This window comes from Gobio gobio, assembly GCF_949357685.1.
Source record: "Gobio gobio genome assembly, chromosome: 1".
NCBI classification, from domain to species: domain Eukaryota; kingdom Metazoa; phylum Chordata; class Actinopteri; order Cypriniformes; family Gobionidae; genus Gobio; species Gobio gobio.
In genome coordinates, this window is record NC_137097.1 from 26,855,754 (window position 1) to 26,874,217 (window position 18,464).

Sequence of the window (18,464 nt, forward strand, 5' to 3'; positions counted from 1 at the left end):
TATTTTCCATCAGATGATTCTTCACCTAGTGTGGCTATAAATAAAGTGCGGTTGTGCTGTTGGTGGAAAGGGCGCTCACGGCTATGGTAAGAACAGTGTGTTCCCCGCCATCCACACCTTGCCTAACTTCTTCTTCTTTTAATTTGTATTGGCGGCTGGCAAACCAACTGAAAAAGGTGCATTACCGCCACCTACTGGACTGGAGTGTGGACAGCAACTTATATATACTTATAAACTTATAAATATATATATATATATATATATACACATATACATATATATATATAATACTATATACTTATATTAAATTCTTTCCCATATCCCAGTATTTTTCAAATAATTCATTAACAGACTGTGCATTTCCCCAGACATTGTTTTTCACCTTGCCTAACTAATTACCACACCTGTAAATATACCCAACTCCCAGTGAAGTGCCACACCTAGTGCGATGCTCCCCCCAGTGGCTAAAATAAGTAATAACTAAATTAACCTGTCTAAAAGTGAATATAAATGATTGCTTAAGCACAATTTTAAAAATGAGGCTCGTTTTGTCAAAACACTACACACAATTCACTCATCCACACACACAAGTAGCAGAACACCCCAGATCTTTTGCAAAATTTAACACTCATTTCAAAAATTTACAATAATTTAACAAAACCGTGAGAAGCAATCGACCAACAGACAAGGAGAACAACTAGTGTGTGAGTACTGTATCCATTTTCTTATTTGATCTTTAGTTCAGCTGTTATTTAGAACATTGTCTGTGTGGTGTAGTGAGCTTTCTGTTTGTAGTCGCGTTTGTTAACGGGTAGACCACGTCATCTCGCGGGAGTTAAGACGTTTCGCTAGGCATGGCCTAAAAGCCAGCGTGGTATATCAGCGTGCATTGTTTACATTGAGTTAGTGAGAAGCAATCGACCAACAGACAAGGAGAACAACTAGTGTGTGAGTATCCATTTTCTCATTTGATCTTTAGTTCAGCTGTTATTTAGAACATTGTCTGTGTGGTGTAGTGAGCTTTCTGTTTGTAGTCGCGTTTGTTAACGGGTAGACCACGTCATCTCACGGGAGTTAAGACATTTCGCTAGGCATGGCCTAAAAGCCAGCGTGGTATATCAGCGTGCATTGTTTACATTGAGTTAGTGAGAAGCAATCGACCAACAGACAAGGAGAACAACTAGTGTGTGAGTACTGTATCCATTTTCTCATTTGATCTTTAGTTCAGCTGTTATTTAGAACATTGTCTGTGTGGTGTAGTGAGCTTTCTGTTTGTAGTCGCGTTTGTTAACGGGTAGACCACGTCATCTCGTGGGAGTTAAGACGTTTCGCTAGGCGTGGCCAGCTGTATTCAATAACGACACTTAAAGTGTGTATAAATTGAGTGGTACTCCGCGGGAGCGGAAGCGGCAGCCCTCGTGTGAAGCCCTCATCGTGTGAAGCCCGAAGAGTGTAAAGACCATTCGACTCTACTCTGCGCGACTCCACTCGAGCAAGGACACCGACAAGGCACTTGAGTATAGCTTTCCTTCTACTTTGTCCACTTTTGTGTTTTCATCTGTTTATTTCTCTGACCAGTATTCACTATGTGCTTTCAAATCTCTACTATTACCACATACACCCGTAAGTCACGCTCTGTATATTCTATACGCCGTAATCCTAATAATCTGCGTAGTGTACCTATTTCCTCTACTACATTAATGTCCATTCCAATTGGTCTCTGGAATTGCCAGTCTGCTGTAAACAAAGCAGACTTTATCTTTTTCCACTCATTCACATTTCAGTCTCATGGCTCTAACTGAGACCTGGATCAAACCAGAAGACACTGCCACTCCTGTGGCCCTCTCTACTAATTTCACCTTTTCACACACCCCTCGCCCGATTGGGAGGGGTGGAGGTACTGGTTTGCTCATCTCAAACGATTGGAAATTTTAGCCAATTCCTTCTCTATTTCGCACTCAATCACTATTACTCACCCTGCTAAAATCCATATCGTAGTTGTTTATCGCCCTCCAGGTCAACTGGGTAACTTCTTGGAGAAATTGGATATATTACTCTCTCACTTTCCTGAGGATGGCACTCCTCTGGTACTGCTCAGGGACTTCAACATTCACCTTGATAAACCCCAGGCTTTTTTTCCGCTTGGAGATGGTGCGTATATGACCGCCAACCACATGCCCGTATGCCTCTTCTGCAGGCAAGGGAACAGGCCTGCGGAGACATTGAGGTGAGGTCAATCCAGGGATGGATTCGGCACACAAGGGGATATTTTCCCCGATGCTTAGCAAGAGAAGACATTGCTTGTGATGTTGATAAGATCCTGTGGCCAGACCCCAACAGACGGCAGGATCCATAAGCCCACTTGCGCACAATTGTGTTTTTCTGTGTTTACAGTAGTGTATTGTTTGTTTTATTTTTGATTTAACTGAATTTACTGTACTGTAAAATATACTAATGTAATGATTTTGAATTCATTACTTCATTTTTTGGTTGTTGTGAAAACATGCCCTCTATGGAACTGAGGAAAAACATTGAAAACAAAAGACTGTAGTTTTTTATATAAAGTAGACTGGTGTGTTGCTGCTGATCTGAAAGTGTATTCATATGATGCAAGTGGGTATCATTTTGTCATCAGAGTGACATTTTGACAAAGGATTGTTAGGTTTTGATAGTAGAGTTTCAATTTGACATATATGTGAATGGTTTATTTCCCAATGTTGTGTCTTATTTGCTTGTGTGTAGAGTTTTGACACAATGAGCCAAATTTAGCAAAACGTGTGTAAGCAATAGGCAAAAACTGTAAGAAACCCTCTCTGAACCCAGCACTTTTAGAAAACTACAGACTGGTATCCCTTCTGCCTTTCATTGCAAAGACACTTGAGCGAGTTGTGTTTAACCAGCTCTCTACGTTTCTTGAACAGAACAACCTCCTGGACAACAACCAATCCGGTTTCAAAAGCGGCCACTCAACTGAGACTGCCCTGCTCTCGGTTACGGAAGCACTGAGACAGGCAAGAGCAGCTTCCAAATCCACAGTACTTATCTTACTGGATTTGTCTGCTGCTTTTGACACAGTTAATCACCAGATCCTCCTGTCAACTCTCATGAAGATGGGCATCTCAGGAAATGCTCTCTAGTGGTTCAAGTCTTACGTCTCAGGTAGGTCCTTCAGGGTGTCATGGAGAGGTGACGTGTCTAATTCACATCATCTAGCTACTGGAGTTCCCCAGGGCACAGTGCTTGGACCACTTCTCTTCTCCATCTACATGTCATCGCTGGGATCTCTCATTCAGAAACATGGCTTTTCCTATCACTGCTATGCCGATGACACTCAACTCTACTTCTCATTTCAACCAGATGATCCCACGGTTGGTGTTTGTATCGCTGCCTGCCATCACCTGCAACTCAACCTTGCAAAGACAGAACTGCTTGTGGTCTCAGCCAACCCAGCACTTCATCACAATCTCTCAATTCAGCTAGGATCATCATCCATAACTCTGTCCAGGACAGCCAGGAACCTTGGAGTTGTGATTGATGATCAGCTAAAATTCACTGACCACATTACTGCAACAACCCAGTCCTGCAGATTTGTGTTATACAACAATAGGAAGATTAGACCCTTCCTATCAGAGCAGGCCACACAACTCCTGGTCCAAGCTCTTGTTCTCTCCAGACTGGACTACTGTAATGCTCTTCTAGCGGGCCTTCCGGCATGCACTATCAAACCCTTGCAACTGATCCAGAATTCAGCGGCGAGGGTGGTCTTTAACGAGCCGAAGAGAGCGCACGTTACCCCTCTCTTCATCAGTCTACACTGGCTGCCAATAGCCGCTCGCATCAAATTCAAGGCACTGGTGCTCGCCTTCAAAGCAACCACTGGCTCTGCACCAATATACCTAAACTCGCTTGTTCAGACTTACACACCCTCCAGGAGCTTACGTTCTGCCAGTGAACGACGCCTTGTGGTGCCATACCAAAGAGGCATAAAATCGCTCTCACTGACCTTTTCCTGGACTGCCCCCACCTGGTGGAATGACCTGCCTATCTCAATTCGAGCAGCCGAGTCTGTAGCCATTTTCAAAAAACATCTAAAGACACATCTCTTCAAGCAGCACCTGACCAATCAAGAATAGCACTTATCATTCTATTCATTTTCTGTCTAATTTATAAAAATAAAAAAAAGTTCTGTCCTGTGTGTTCTGTGCAAGATTAACTGAGACTTGTTACAGCACTTGCATACTGTTGCCCTTGACTGTTCTAGTTGCTTCTATTGCTCTCATTTGTAAGTCGCTTTGGATAAAAGCATCTGCTAAATGAATAAATGTAAATGTAATGTAAATGTAAAACCCAATTTTATGGAGACAGATTAGACATATTAATAATTCATGCAAAAAACAAGATGCACACATGTGTAGCCAATTTGTACTCAAATTACTGTGTTATTTTTAGTGAACTATATGCTGCTCTCAGGGCTGCAGTACTCATAAGGTTCCTATTACTGGGTCGATAGCGCCACCTACAAAATTACAATTAAGCACAGTTCGCGCTACGTTTCATGAAATTCATTTTCCCACCGGTTTTCCAAAAGCCACCGGGTGCAAAGGCCCTTTCGTCGCTACTTGCAGGTTTAATTTTATCTTAATATTTGATGCTTTAAGATTGAGGCCAATGTTCTCCATAGGTAATGTTTTCCAATGTTTTACTATACGCTTATCCCTCTGCCTTCAAGGAGCATTTCTTTCTGAGAAAAATGAATGGTAAGTATGCATTTTCTTTTGTTATGTGCATTTGCTTTTAAGTTAGCAAGGCTCTCTGTATACAATGTATCTTAATGACAATAAAGGGAAAACGGTGTAGTCTACGAGTACAAAAGCATTTTATAGGCCTGCATTTTAGAAAATGTTGTCCTGTGGTCTTTCCACATAATTTTAACACAAAAATATAGAATATTAAAACAACAGTTTAAAAACATTTCAATACGGGGAAAATAATCATTTATGCAGTTTTACAACGTATGAAGACTGGAGGACTGCATGGAAGAGGCATTGGAAGGATTGGACCCTATCCACTTTACATGGAGAGTTTTGAATCCCTCCTAGAAAACAACGAAGTATCTGATGAAGTAACATTTCTCTTGTATTTTATCTTTCAACTTGTTTTAAAGAGAAAGTTCACCCTAGAGCTGCACGATTCTGCTCTCAGGGCTGCAGTACTCAATAGATTAATTTTACTGTTATTTTTAGTGAACTATAAGCTTTTGAAACTCATAAAATTCTCAAAACATGTTTACTATCATAATTTAGTGTTTTTTCCTTAAAAAAAGATCTTTGTTCTTTGGTTGATGCCTCCTTAGATAATGGATGCCTTGTTCCATCTGTTCAGCAGGGTAAGATGTTAACTAAACTAATTGGAACACTTTCTATATAAGGGGGAGACACCAGTCTACCTTCAGTGCCATCATCCTACAGATATGTGTGCTACCATAAATCTAACACACCTGAATATTGTATCATGTATTGTAAAAATGTCTTCGTATTGTGATATATATTTTTTATATGACCCACCCCTACCTAGGAGTACTTTCAATACAATAATTATTGGAACAGTACCAGCAACACTTGTGAATGGTGAGATAATGGTCTCTCCATTCACCAGTGTTGCTGGTACTGTTCAAATAATTATTTCGCTTTTTTCCATGCACCTTGTTGATCTTGTGAAGTGGCACCAAAAGTTGCACTTGTCTAAAACATCTGTAGAATAATTATTTGGAAAATTATTGTCAATACCTTTACATTTTTTTATTTAGAAGCGGCCAAATTATTTGGGCATTAATAATCAGACCCTGGCTCACATTCTGGAGGGTGACGCCCGGGCAAGGAGCAGTTATTTTACGAAGGTAAGAAGTACCCAGACAAAACTTGAAAAGCCAGTTCTCACCAGTGTTATGGGTATAACTAATATAGACAAATATTCATTGCTAGTCTCACGCAATAGTTGTTAGTTTGCTCATACTGAATTAAAGATATTACATACAATTTACATTACATTTTTCTCAGCTTTTAAGAAGAACATATTTGAAAATAAAACTGAGGTTGTTGGTCCCTTTTTGGAGGATGGGAATCATTGGACTTTTTTTGTAAGTTACTCACCAAGTACACTCTAAAAAAAGGTTCTATATGGCACTAAAAGTGGTTATTGGCTCGTAATCATAGGGGGACCTTTTTAAGTGCTGTATAGCACCAATCTTGGTGCTTCAGTGGTTCTTCACCAGTTCTTTGGCTGAGGTATACAGGCTGCCATATACAGAACGTGTTAAGATATGGTGCTATATAGCAACAAAAGTGGTTCCCCTATGATTACGACAAAGAACCACTTTTAGTGCCATATAGAACCTTTTTTTTTAGAGTGTAACTATGTGCATATGTAACCGGCCTAAATCTGCCCACTGTTATGATCTGCGTTGTGTTGGTTTATTCAGAGAAGACACCGGACACTGGAACTGCTGCTCATGGAGAATTTATTTTCATTGAGGAAGTAGATGGTACTCTCCTCAGCATGCTCAAAGGAGTCTGGATGGATTAAACAAAATACAGCAACAATGTGTTCACTCTGTGATTCAATCACCTCTCCTCAGCGCACTCAAAGCAGACTGAGCACACATCACAATGATAATGACATCAAAATTACTGTGTGTGAAACATGTTACATACAATGGCAAAATTAATTGTCACAAGCATTTACAGCAAACATACATTACATTCTCCTGCAGCTATTTTTAAGTCAATCACAAATTAGTAAAGAAACAAACTGAAACAAAATGAATACATTAGGAAATTTAACAGAAATAAAACATACCTGGATGGATTAAACAAAATACAGCAACAATGTGTTCACTCTGTGATTCAATCACCTGCACAAATCAAATACCAGTAAATGAATCAGTAAAATTCACCGTGTTCTATTGACGCGCACACATACTCAATCACCACGTTCTATTTACGCACACACATACTCAAATTGCTGTTCTCAGTAATAAAACTATCAAATCTTATCCATCCATTCATAAAACACTTCCTACAACACTTATAACAGTCTTAACAATAATATTACAGCATATTATAAACTTAATCACATTTAGGATAACTTTTATACTCTTATATAAGAAAAGCACCTCTAATTGCTTACCTCTCCTCAGCGCACTCAAAGCAGACTGAGGACGCAGCACGAGGTGAGCGGCAATGACGTCACGACGTCCACAAAAAAAGATCCCAAAACTCTTTAACCAAATGAATACTAATGATGTCAAAAACCAAATTATAGCCTTTTCTTAGACACAGTATTATAAAGTAAATAAACTAAAATTGACAGGAAGGATTATTGGTGAAATACATGAATTCTCAATGAATATTCACTCATATTAACATCCGTCACACATATTATAAACATGTCAGGCATATTGGCTCCTAGTGCTTTTCCATCACTGCAGCATATATGATCGTACAATTACATACCTCAATTCACTTGGGGAAACAGATGAACAATACAACAAAATAGCAGAAAACTGGAGGTAAAGGCATTTTATCCCCCCAAAAAACTAATATACATGATGTTTTTCTATAGAAACTTTATTTTACACATTTTATTTATTTTATTTTATTAATTTTATTTTATTTTACTACTTTACATATTTTAATCTTTATCTACATTTCAGCACATTTGCAGCATCAAAATGCTTCCAGGGGCCATGGAAAAAAGTACAGAGGAAACATAGCTTCCAGCATGATATCATTTCATGTGGTGTTTTCACAGCTGTGGTAAAATGCTTTTAATTAGGGGTTCAAGCACGAAGTGCTGAAGAGAGACTCGCTGATGAGTCGCCGACGCCCGTGAGATATTTGGCATGCTAAATATCTGGACCTGTCTGCAATTCAAACTCCTGCTGTGTGAAATGTTTTCTGACTGAAAAATACATCGGCGATGACCGACAGCCAATGAGAGAGCAAGATACAGGGCAGCGGGAGGTTCAGGGAGGAGTTATAGACCGTAATATCAGTTTTTTAATATATATATTTACAATTATATGAAACAGAAACAAAGCACAAACATTTGCTTGACCAGCCGCAACAGTAGCACATTGCTAAATTATTTATGTACCTCCAACTCTCTTTGCAGAACCCAATCATTGCTCCCTGTCTCCCCAACCATTTCCTCCTCCATAATCTTTTTTCTTTTTCTCCCTTTTGCTGCAAATCAGCGCACAGACAATTTGGACCGCAAGTTTCTGCACTGCAGTCTATATTTTTAATAGCAATTCCAGTCTCGCACGAGAACTCCGGTCTGACGCACGTGTGATCTCGCGTTGTTTCTATGGGGGTAGATTTGTTGCATTATTCCAAACAAATAGATTGTTATCCACAAATAAATGTAAAGAGATTCACAAAAATGAAATAAATTCACAAATAAATAGAATGAGATCCACAAATATATGCAGGAGTTTCACAAAAATGAATTAGATTCACAAATAAATACAATGACATTTGTGAATAAAAAAAATATCCACACATATGTTTTTATGTCACAAACACAACTCTGCCCTGCATTCATTTGTGAATCTCTTCCTGTGCATTTGTGAATCGCTTCCTCTGCATTTGTGGATCGCTTCTTGCACATTTGTAAATCGCAGCACAGCGCGTGGATTTTGAAACATTTCTAGCGTCTACACTCAAACAAATCCACAAATAGGTAGACTCCACCCACCGTCTACTTGAGCCAATCATATAACGGCCATATTGTGCTGACTAGAGCCATAGAGCTCTCGCTAGTTCTAAACATCTCTGCGCTGTCAGTCTGTTTTAATAGGATTTAGCAGGATAGACAGCATTTTCACTGTATTTGCAGCGATTTCTGTCGAATATTAACACAATATGTGCATTGACTTCGATTAGGCTTTACAGTAGCATTTTATTCTGGGGAGAGATAAAGAAAAGACAACGTTAATCTTTTTTTGAGTGATCTGGTCATTTTATTTGGGTCATGACAGTACAACATGATATTACATCGTTGAGTATTGTAGTCAATCGCGGGCATTTCTGTTGAAAATAATAACCAATCACAGTGTTTCCCACACATAGACTAACTTTTTTTTAACGCTATTTAAAACGTTCAGCTGCATTTCCTTTCCCTGCTCTTCCTCCGTCTCTCTGTCACTCACGCGCGTCTCTCGCTCTCAAATTGCCAAGCTGCTTTTGATATGAAACAAAGTCTAAGCGTTTACATTTTTTTAAGTTTTAAAACGAAATTCAAACAATAAAAAGCGGTGTGGCACTAATGAGTAAAGTCAGAGGCGTTGAAAAACTACCTGCTCTCATCTCCCTGCGGCACGCGCGGTCACGTAGTTCACGGAGCTCTCATAGACGCTTTTGACTGAAAGATCTCAGAGAATCTAAAAACTGTTGAAATTACAGATAGCATCTGGATATAGTAGCTGTTGCAGTGGTGCTCACGTTATCTAACTGAAGTCTAACGATATATTATATAACACTAAACATTACCTCTAACGTGCTTCACAAAATACATCTTCTATCAATATTCCTGAGAGGTCAACTAATGTCATAAAATCTCACAATATGCAGTAATTTCATCAGTTTGCCAGGAGTGTGCTTGAGATAACCTACACTGAAATGAATGGGGTTCAGGGTTCAATGCTGGAAGAACTATTATTGGTCACTCCATGACACTCTTTAAGTCTATGGGAGTGGTAACTAACGGCTCTGGCCAAAACGTGATTGGTTGGAGCGAGAATGTGCTACGATTGGTCAGCACAATATGGCCGTTATATGATTGGCTCAAGTAGACGGTGGGTGGAGTCTACCTATTTGTGGATTTGTTTGAGTGTAGACGCTAGAAATGTTTCAAAATCCACGCGCTGTGCTGCGATTTACAAATGTGCAAGAAGCGATCCACAAATGCAGAGGAAGAGATTCACAAATGCACAGGAAGAGATTCACAAATGAATGCAGGGCAGAGTTGTGTTTGTGACATAAAAACATATGTGTGGATATTTTTTTTATTCACAAATGTCATTGTATTTATTTGTGAATCTAATTCATTTTTGTGAAACTCCTGCATATATTTGTGGATCTCATTCTATTTATTTGTGAATTTATTTCATTTTTGTGAATCTCTTTACATTTATTTGTGGATAACAATCTATTTGTTTGGAATAATGCAACAAATCTACCCCCATATGTTTCCTTCTCACTTCTCGCGTGTGTTTTGTTGTGAAACTTAAAGTCCCTGTAAAGGCAATTCTGAGATTTGTTTCTAAACACATTATAAATGTTAGAAATGTATTGCTGAAACACATTACAAAGACTGTGAACTATGAAGTACTGAATTCAGAAGTTAGACCGTTAAACAGTTTTTCACCGTTGCTGTGTTCAGGATTTTCTGGGCGGGGCTAAAACGGTGGCTCGATGACGCACTGAAGCCACCGAGCCTGGCTCCTCCCCTAACACGATCATAACTAGAGCACATTTGCATCAGTTCGCCCGCTCGATCGCGAGTTACTGTTAGTACTGTTAGTTACTATAGTCAACAACTTACAAAACATCTTACAAAACAAAAACGATGAAGAGGTGGATTAATTTTGTGAACAGCAACCTTGATGAAGAGCTGAGGATCATCACCGACACCTACCTCTGCAGTGACTTTACACCGGATCGTTTTACAAACTTTCACCGGAGACAACTGGGATTCAATGATAATCCGCTGCAGAACCGACTATCCCCTGCCCAGGCCTTCATCCTCCCGTCCCGCCGACATCTGGTGCGTCGTGATCATAGACGCTCGTGATCAGTGAGTGTTGTCTTGTGTGCTACTGCCGCTTTCCCGCGAGTGGGCGTGGTTTCGGCGCCGACAGCGGACACACCCCCAGCGTTTGAGAGCAGAGAATGCTGCTCATTTTTTCAGGTTTTTGATAAGCTATTTTATGTACTTCCCGGATTTTTTTATGATTCAAATTTGGCTGGGTGGTTAATAACACATTTATCTGTGGTGTGAGGAACTCAGAACACATGTTTAGTTTTGACTTTACAGGGACTTTAATTTGCGGACAGGACAGAGCTGTCGCCGATTCTTCCTCTTGTACAGTCATGCAGTGTGAAACCCCCTGTAGCCGATCCATCGTGCAGTGTGAACACAGCAGTGACTGAATTCTGGTCCAGATAGTCATACAGTGTGAAAAGAGCAGTGATCCGACGAGTTTGAAAATCGTGCAGTCTGAACTTAATCGTAACCAAACCACTGTAGAAATTTTCTTTGGAGAGAGACTATCAATAATTTTGAAAAAAAATTAGATTTTTCATCGCTAAGGGGAACCAAAATGTTCAACGTGTCGGGGGCCACTTTTACTAAAAGGACTATAACTTGTGAACAAAACGAGATATTTTCGCTAAACTCAGGTCACATGACAAAACTTGTGACGATGGCCACTTGGTGGCGCTGTAAGCGGAAAAAATTTCATGAAAATGGCTATCACCACACCCAACCATTAATCTGATAATAAGTGGCATGCAGTGTCTTTGTCCAGGGTGCCATGATAGTCTATGAGAACATTGGTATATCTCAAAAAACACAGTTTGCATCATCGGCACAATGCCTTGAAGGAGTTTCAAGCCAGTATTTTTCACGAGAGTCACCTCCTTAGACTCCTTGCCGAGTCCAACGATACCAAACATGGCAGGTTTTGCCTTATGGTTTGTGTAACTGTGTAATTTAGCGCTTACAAAACTTTTGCGATTATCTTCGAAACCGCTAGTCCGACAAGTAACTAGTAAAAATACATGAATCCATAACAATAAAAAGTCAATGAAACATACAAACCCAAAAATGAATTTCAAATATCAAAATCAACAATTTACTATTGTGCCATTACGTTTTTTTCTGATGGCCTAAGCACATTTTTTGTAACTATTGGCTATTTTTGCTAAACTCTACACACAAATAAGAAAACCCTTAACCAAATCAGCAAAACATTGTAGTTCTCTTGCAAAAGCTAATAAACCTTGCTTAACTATTCCAATCTTCGTAAAAATTGTATTTTCGTATCAAACAGTTAACACAAGCCATCACATTACAGTTTTTTTACAATCGCTATGACAATTTTTTCTAAACTTTTAACACATTTCCTAAACTCTTAACACAGTTAGCACAACATCTGTCTGTGTAGGCTATACAATTAACACATTTATTGTTGCTTTTACACAAAATGCATATAGTTAACACAAATTTAAATGCTTGAACTTCTTTTACACAAAAGCTCAACCAAGACCAAAACAATGGATTTTTACTACCAAATTTCCCAATGCTTTAACACTGTATGTCAGAACAGATAACACCTTGTTCTAAACATAACCTTATAGGCTAAAGTCAAGGTAAACAGCTGTTTATATTGAGAATTGAAACACAAATATATCCCCTGTATTTTATTCCATTGGTACTGATAAACAGCTTTAGTTTGTGCAAATATATAAATCACAGCTGATTCCCATCTAGGAATTGTTCAGGTGTCGATGTTCTGTCAATCACATGACCACATGGTATACAGTAAAATAGGGCATCTTTGGGCTGCTCTTGTGTGAAAAAGGAACAATATAGTGCAACACAAAGAAAGTCAGAAAAAGGCCTGCATGAGGGAGAGGAAGATGAGTACCAGGACAAGGGAGAGGAGTGGGACAAGATCAAGGGTGAGGAATGCCTGGACAAGATAGAGATTGAGGAGTTAGAATGTATGGTGGCACTCAAAGTAGGGCCAGAGTTAGGGTAACTGATGAAACAGGAGCTACTAGTATAGATAAAAAAATGTCATAGCGATTGTAAAAAACTGTAATAAGCACACAATGCACCAACTACACACTGATGGTTTGAATAAAAAACACATCTGGCTTTTGCTTTCTCTGTGCACAAGGTAGGGCTATGTCAGTTTGAGGTCATACTTTGGTCATAGTTCTGTAAACATACAGTGATCCAAACTTCAAGTACTGGTGTTTATTTACACACATCAAAACAACACAAGTGTTTTTATCAAAATAGTAATTTCACTGGAAAAAAAAAATGAAAAAAAAATTCAGTCTACATCGTGTCGTCTCTCTGGGTCTGGCCACAAAATTTCGTCTACATCACATGCGATGTCCTCTAGTCCAAGGCACCAGGGAAAATATCTTCTGGAATGCCCTATCCAGGCCTGACAGGATGCCTGGTCAATATCCCCACATGCCTCCTCCATTGCCTGTAAAAGGGCTATGCGTTGATGGGAAAGACGGTCATAGACCTTCCAGCGACAGGCAGAGAAGAACTCTTGGATTCAAGAATGGAGAGTATGGGGGGAGGATGAGTACAGTGAAGAGTGGGCATGTCATGTAAGGTGTCCAGGAATGTAATAATGTGTGCAGTGTTATATGGGCCTAGGGTTGCATGATGGTGAACACCATTTTGACTTAGCTGCACACATAGTTATGTTACCACCACGTTGTCCTGGGACGTTGATTATGGCACGGTGTCCAATAATGTTTCTGCCACGTCTCCTTGTTTTTGTGAGGTTAAAATCTGCCTCATCCACAAAAAGCTGCTCATGGAAAAGACAAAACAAATGCTGCACAGCAGGCCATGCACAGCACTACAGTATGCACTTCCAGATTCAGTAGGCCTACCAATGATACTATAGCTTACCTGCACATAGTCATAATATAGTCCACAGATTACACACATAGTCACCTGCACTCGCAGTCAAAAGGGACTCTGTAGATTTGTTTAATTTGGATTCTGTTACGGGCAAGTACACAAGATAATACAGAAATGCTCACATTGTGTATGTTTTGGAAGGTGGTGTCATCCTCAATTATGTGCTGCTGAATTTCTCGTGGCCTTATGGAATTATTTGCAATCACCATATTGACTATATGGGTCTCTTGTTCTGCAGTGAACATTCTTCCTCTGCCCCCAGCATCTGGACGTCTAGCAATTCTGTAAAGTAACAATTTGGTCATTCCATGGTTGATTACATGGTCCACAATTGTAGCTCTGATGTCATCAGTAATTCTATTTCTTACTCTTCCTCTTCCTCCTCTTGCTCCTCCTTGTCCTCTTCCTCTAACTTCACCTCCTTGTCCTTGTCGTCCTCTCCCTCTCGCTTCTTCACCTCCGCGTCCTCTTCCTCCTGTTCCTCCTACTTCTTCACCTCCACCTCCTCTTCCTCCTACTTCTTCATCTTTGCGTCCTCTTCCTCCTCTTCCTCCTACTTCTTCATCTCCACGTCCTCTTCCTCCTCCTCTTCCTCCTACTTCTTCATCTCCACATCCTCTTCCTCCTCCTCTTCCTCCTACTTCTTCACCTCCACGTCCTCTTCCTCGGCCTCCTCTAATTCTCACTCTTCTAACTCTTCCTGCTCCCTCCATTGTACTCCACAGGGATAGCTTACCTGTGGCTTATTTATAGTGCTTAGGCTGATTGCAAAGTGAACTAATTATCTAAAACAGTTTTCACGTGACAGTGTGCCAGACAGTTGGCAAAATAGTTTAAATAATAGCCATACATGTGTATAGTTTTGCTAGGAGTGTGTTGATCATTTGGAAATTGAGTGTAAAGCAATGAGTTGTGTTTACAGTTCCGCAAAAAGAGTGCTGTGCAGTGGATTGTACCCACAGTTCTGCAAAGTGTGTGTAACAAAATTGCAAACTGAGTGCAAAGCAGTGTTTGTGCTTTTAGTTTTGCCAACTCAGTGAGTGGTTTTGCTATAAGTGTTAATAGTTTTAGAAATTGTGCTATAAGAATCATGGTTAGGGTTTAAGCATTCAGAAAAAACTGTAAATGTTCCTTTAAAGATTTTTTACAAATCAAATATGTAATATGCAATGGTAAATCATTTCATATTTCAATTCCTCTATATGTTACAGTATGTTGTTTTACAGTAGTTTTAGAAACAAGAAGTAAAAAACATCCCTTTGATGCATGCCTGGTGTTGAAATTATGACAAGTACTACTATATAAAAGTTGACATTACAGGACATTAGGAACTCTCGACAAATGATTTCTTATAAAACAAAGCAGAGAGACAATCTTCAATTACCTTTAATTATTAATCTGAAATAGTTATTCTAATAGTATAGCTGGCTTTCGTGAGTGACATTTCAGATATTACTCTGATTTATGGATCACCAAAATGCTTTTGGTTTTTGTCAAGTTTACAACCAATTTATTATTCTGTACCTACTTTGACCAATTGTAATCCCTCATCCAAAGCAGTAGACAACTGCTTAATTGATGTTGCAGTTAAATATAACGTTGTTCAATCTGCATACATGACTGTCCGTGCACACTTTAAAACAAGAGGAAGTTTATTGGTAAAATAGAAAATAGTAATGGTCCTGAACAACTTCCTAAAGGCAAATCAAATTGCAACTCTTTCACATCTGGAAAAACTTCCAATATAAAATACACAATGTCCCCTATTAAACAGATAACTTTTAAACCAATGTACAGTATGAAAAGTAATTGTAAAATAAAATCTAACAATACTGCTCCTAATTTATTTTCCTCAATCTGTGCTAAGCAATCATCTGCCATCTGTGTTAATGCTGTTCCTGTTGAGTGTCCCTCTCAATGTGCATGCTGAAAATTATTAAACACTTACATTTGCTCATAAACTTTTGTTTCCAATACTTTGCTGAGAACCATTCGCAAACTTTTACATCTTATTTACATTTTACAAATCGCTATGACAAATTTTTCTATACTTTTAACAAATTTTCTTTAACTCTTAACACAGTCAGCACAACATCTGTCTGTGTAGACTATACAATTAACACATTTATTGTTGCTTTGACACAAAATGCATATAGTTAACACAAATTTAAAATGCTTCAACTTCTTTTACACACAAGCTCAACCAAGACCGAAACAATGGATTTTTACTGCCAAATTTACCAGTGCTTTAACACTGTATGTCAGAACAGATAACACCTTGTTCTAAACATAACCTTGTATAGGCTAAAGTCAAGGTAAACAGCTGTTCATATTTTGATTTGAAACACAAATATCTCCCCTGTATTTTATTCCATTGTTAATGAGAAACAGCTGATCGAAGTAATGTAAATATATAAATCACAGTTGATTCCCATCTAGGAAACACACTCAGGTGTTGAGGTTCTTTCAATCACATCACTATATGGTATAAAAGAGGACCTCTTTGGGCTTATCTTGTGTGGAAAGGGAACAATATAGTGCAACAAAAGATGTCTGTACTAGTGAGAGGAAGACGAGTACCAGGACAAGGGAGAGGAGTGAGACTGGGACAAGGACGAGAGGAAGGGAGAGGAGTGGGGCAAGGGAGAGGAGTGGGGCAAGGGAGAGGAGTGGGGCAAGGGAGAGGAGTGGGGCAAGGGAGAAGAGTGGGGCAAGGGAGAGGAGTGGGGCAAGGGAGAGGTGTGGGGCAAGGGAGAGGAGTGGGGCAAGGGAGAGGTGTGGGACAAGGAGTGGGGCAAGGGAGAGGAGTGGGACGAGGGATAGGAGTTAGAATGCGTGGTGGTGCTCAAAGAAGGGCCAGAGCTAGTGTAACCAATGAAATAAGAGCTACTATAATAGATCATGTCATAAACCGTGGGCTATCATACAGAGAGGCAAGCGAACGAGTTCAGCCAAATCTCAGCCGGGACACAGTGGCATCAATTGTTCGTATTTTTAGAGAAACCAGCATGTAGGATATTGCTCTTCCTACTGCAAAGTTTATAGTAAATAATGTTACCATGTATTACAGTGACTGTATGGAATATGGAACTGTATTTTGTCCCTCTAATGCTGCATTCACACCAAACGCGAATAGAGCGTCTGGTGCGAGTGATTTCAATGTTAAGTCAAAGGAAAGGCGCGTTGACGTGCGTCTGGAGGTCCCGCGGAAGGCGCGTTTCGCGCGAATGACGCAAATTGAGCGTCTTGCGCGATACACGCGTTACACATGAGTGGTGCATTTGTGCATTCACGCGTTTGAAGCGAATTCGCGTCTGACGCCGGAGGTTGAAAAATTTGAAATTTGAACAATTCGCACCGCGTTAACCAATCAGGAGGCTGCTCGCTGCGGTCACGTGGTAAAGTGACGTGTATGAGAAACCCTGCATAATTTAAAAATACTACTATTGTGTCACAAAATGTAGTTTTAAGACTTTTTCAGGTGAGAATGTAGTTGTTTAAAGCTCAAATCTGTGGTTTATTTATAAAGAGAGCGCCTATTTAAAAAAAATAATCTTGTGTTTTTGGAGTTGTGAGATCCAGGCGATCACCGGGAAAACACCACTCATAACCCCGGCGAGAGCAGCCTTTCCTCGGCCAGTCCTTCTGCCATCTGCCGCTGGCTCTGATGTCCTGTAGTGGTTCGTCTTGTGGCCGATCTTTGGTGTCATGAATCTATCATTTGTTGTCTGCCAAATCGTTTTGACTGAGGGCAAAGAGAAGTTTCATAACTTTATTTTTTAAGAATATTTAAATATACATGCAGTGAAGATAATGTAGGAGTTGCCTGGACCACATTTGTGTGGTTATTAATGTTTAATATAAATTTTTAATGAAAATGAAAAGAGGCAGAGTGGTGTTTTATGACATATTTCTCCTGGAGCACCTTGAACGCGCATCTATTTCGCTTCAAACGCTCGATTTCTACGCGCGTCCAATTCGCCGCGGACGCGCAAATACATTCAAAATGTTTGCGCGTGAAACTACACGCGGTAGACGCAATTTTGACGCTCTATTCGCGTTTGGTGTGAACGCAGCATTAGGATTCAACTTCAGGATTTGTCTACTTCCCTCAGGGGGGCAGAGTAAAGCTCCTGAATGGAGAACAGGAACTTGTAATTGTTTACATGGTGATTGTTGACAATTAAATAAAATTTAAGGACATTCACTCCAGAATTGTAGAGGACAACCTTGTCTTTGAAAACATTGCAGCAATCAGCATAACATTTCTCAGGCTCTAGCTAAACACAGAGTCCGAATGAAACCGCTATACAAAGTTCCTTTTGAAAGGAATGGTGAGCGCATCAAAGAACTCCGCCACCAATACGTCCAGGTAAGATTATGTAATACAGCCATTACCAGAGGTGTGGACTCGAGTCATGTGACTTGGACTCGAGTCAGACTCGAGTCATGAATTTGATGACTTCAGACTCGACTCGACAAAATGTACAAAGACTTGCAACTTGAACATCAATGACTCGTGACTTCACTTGGACTTACGCCTTTTGACTCGAGAAGACTTGCTTAAAAAAATTTTCACACGGCCGCGCCGCTCTCAGTGTATCTGCATCTGTGAAAAAAATGTGCACCACCTGTATGCATGCAGAGAGCACGCGCGCTGCCTGCACGACATCCAATCACTGTAGTCCCACGTTGGTTTGATCGCACTTGCTCGCTCGCTCTCT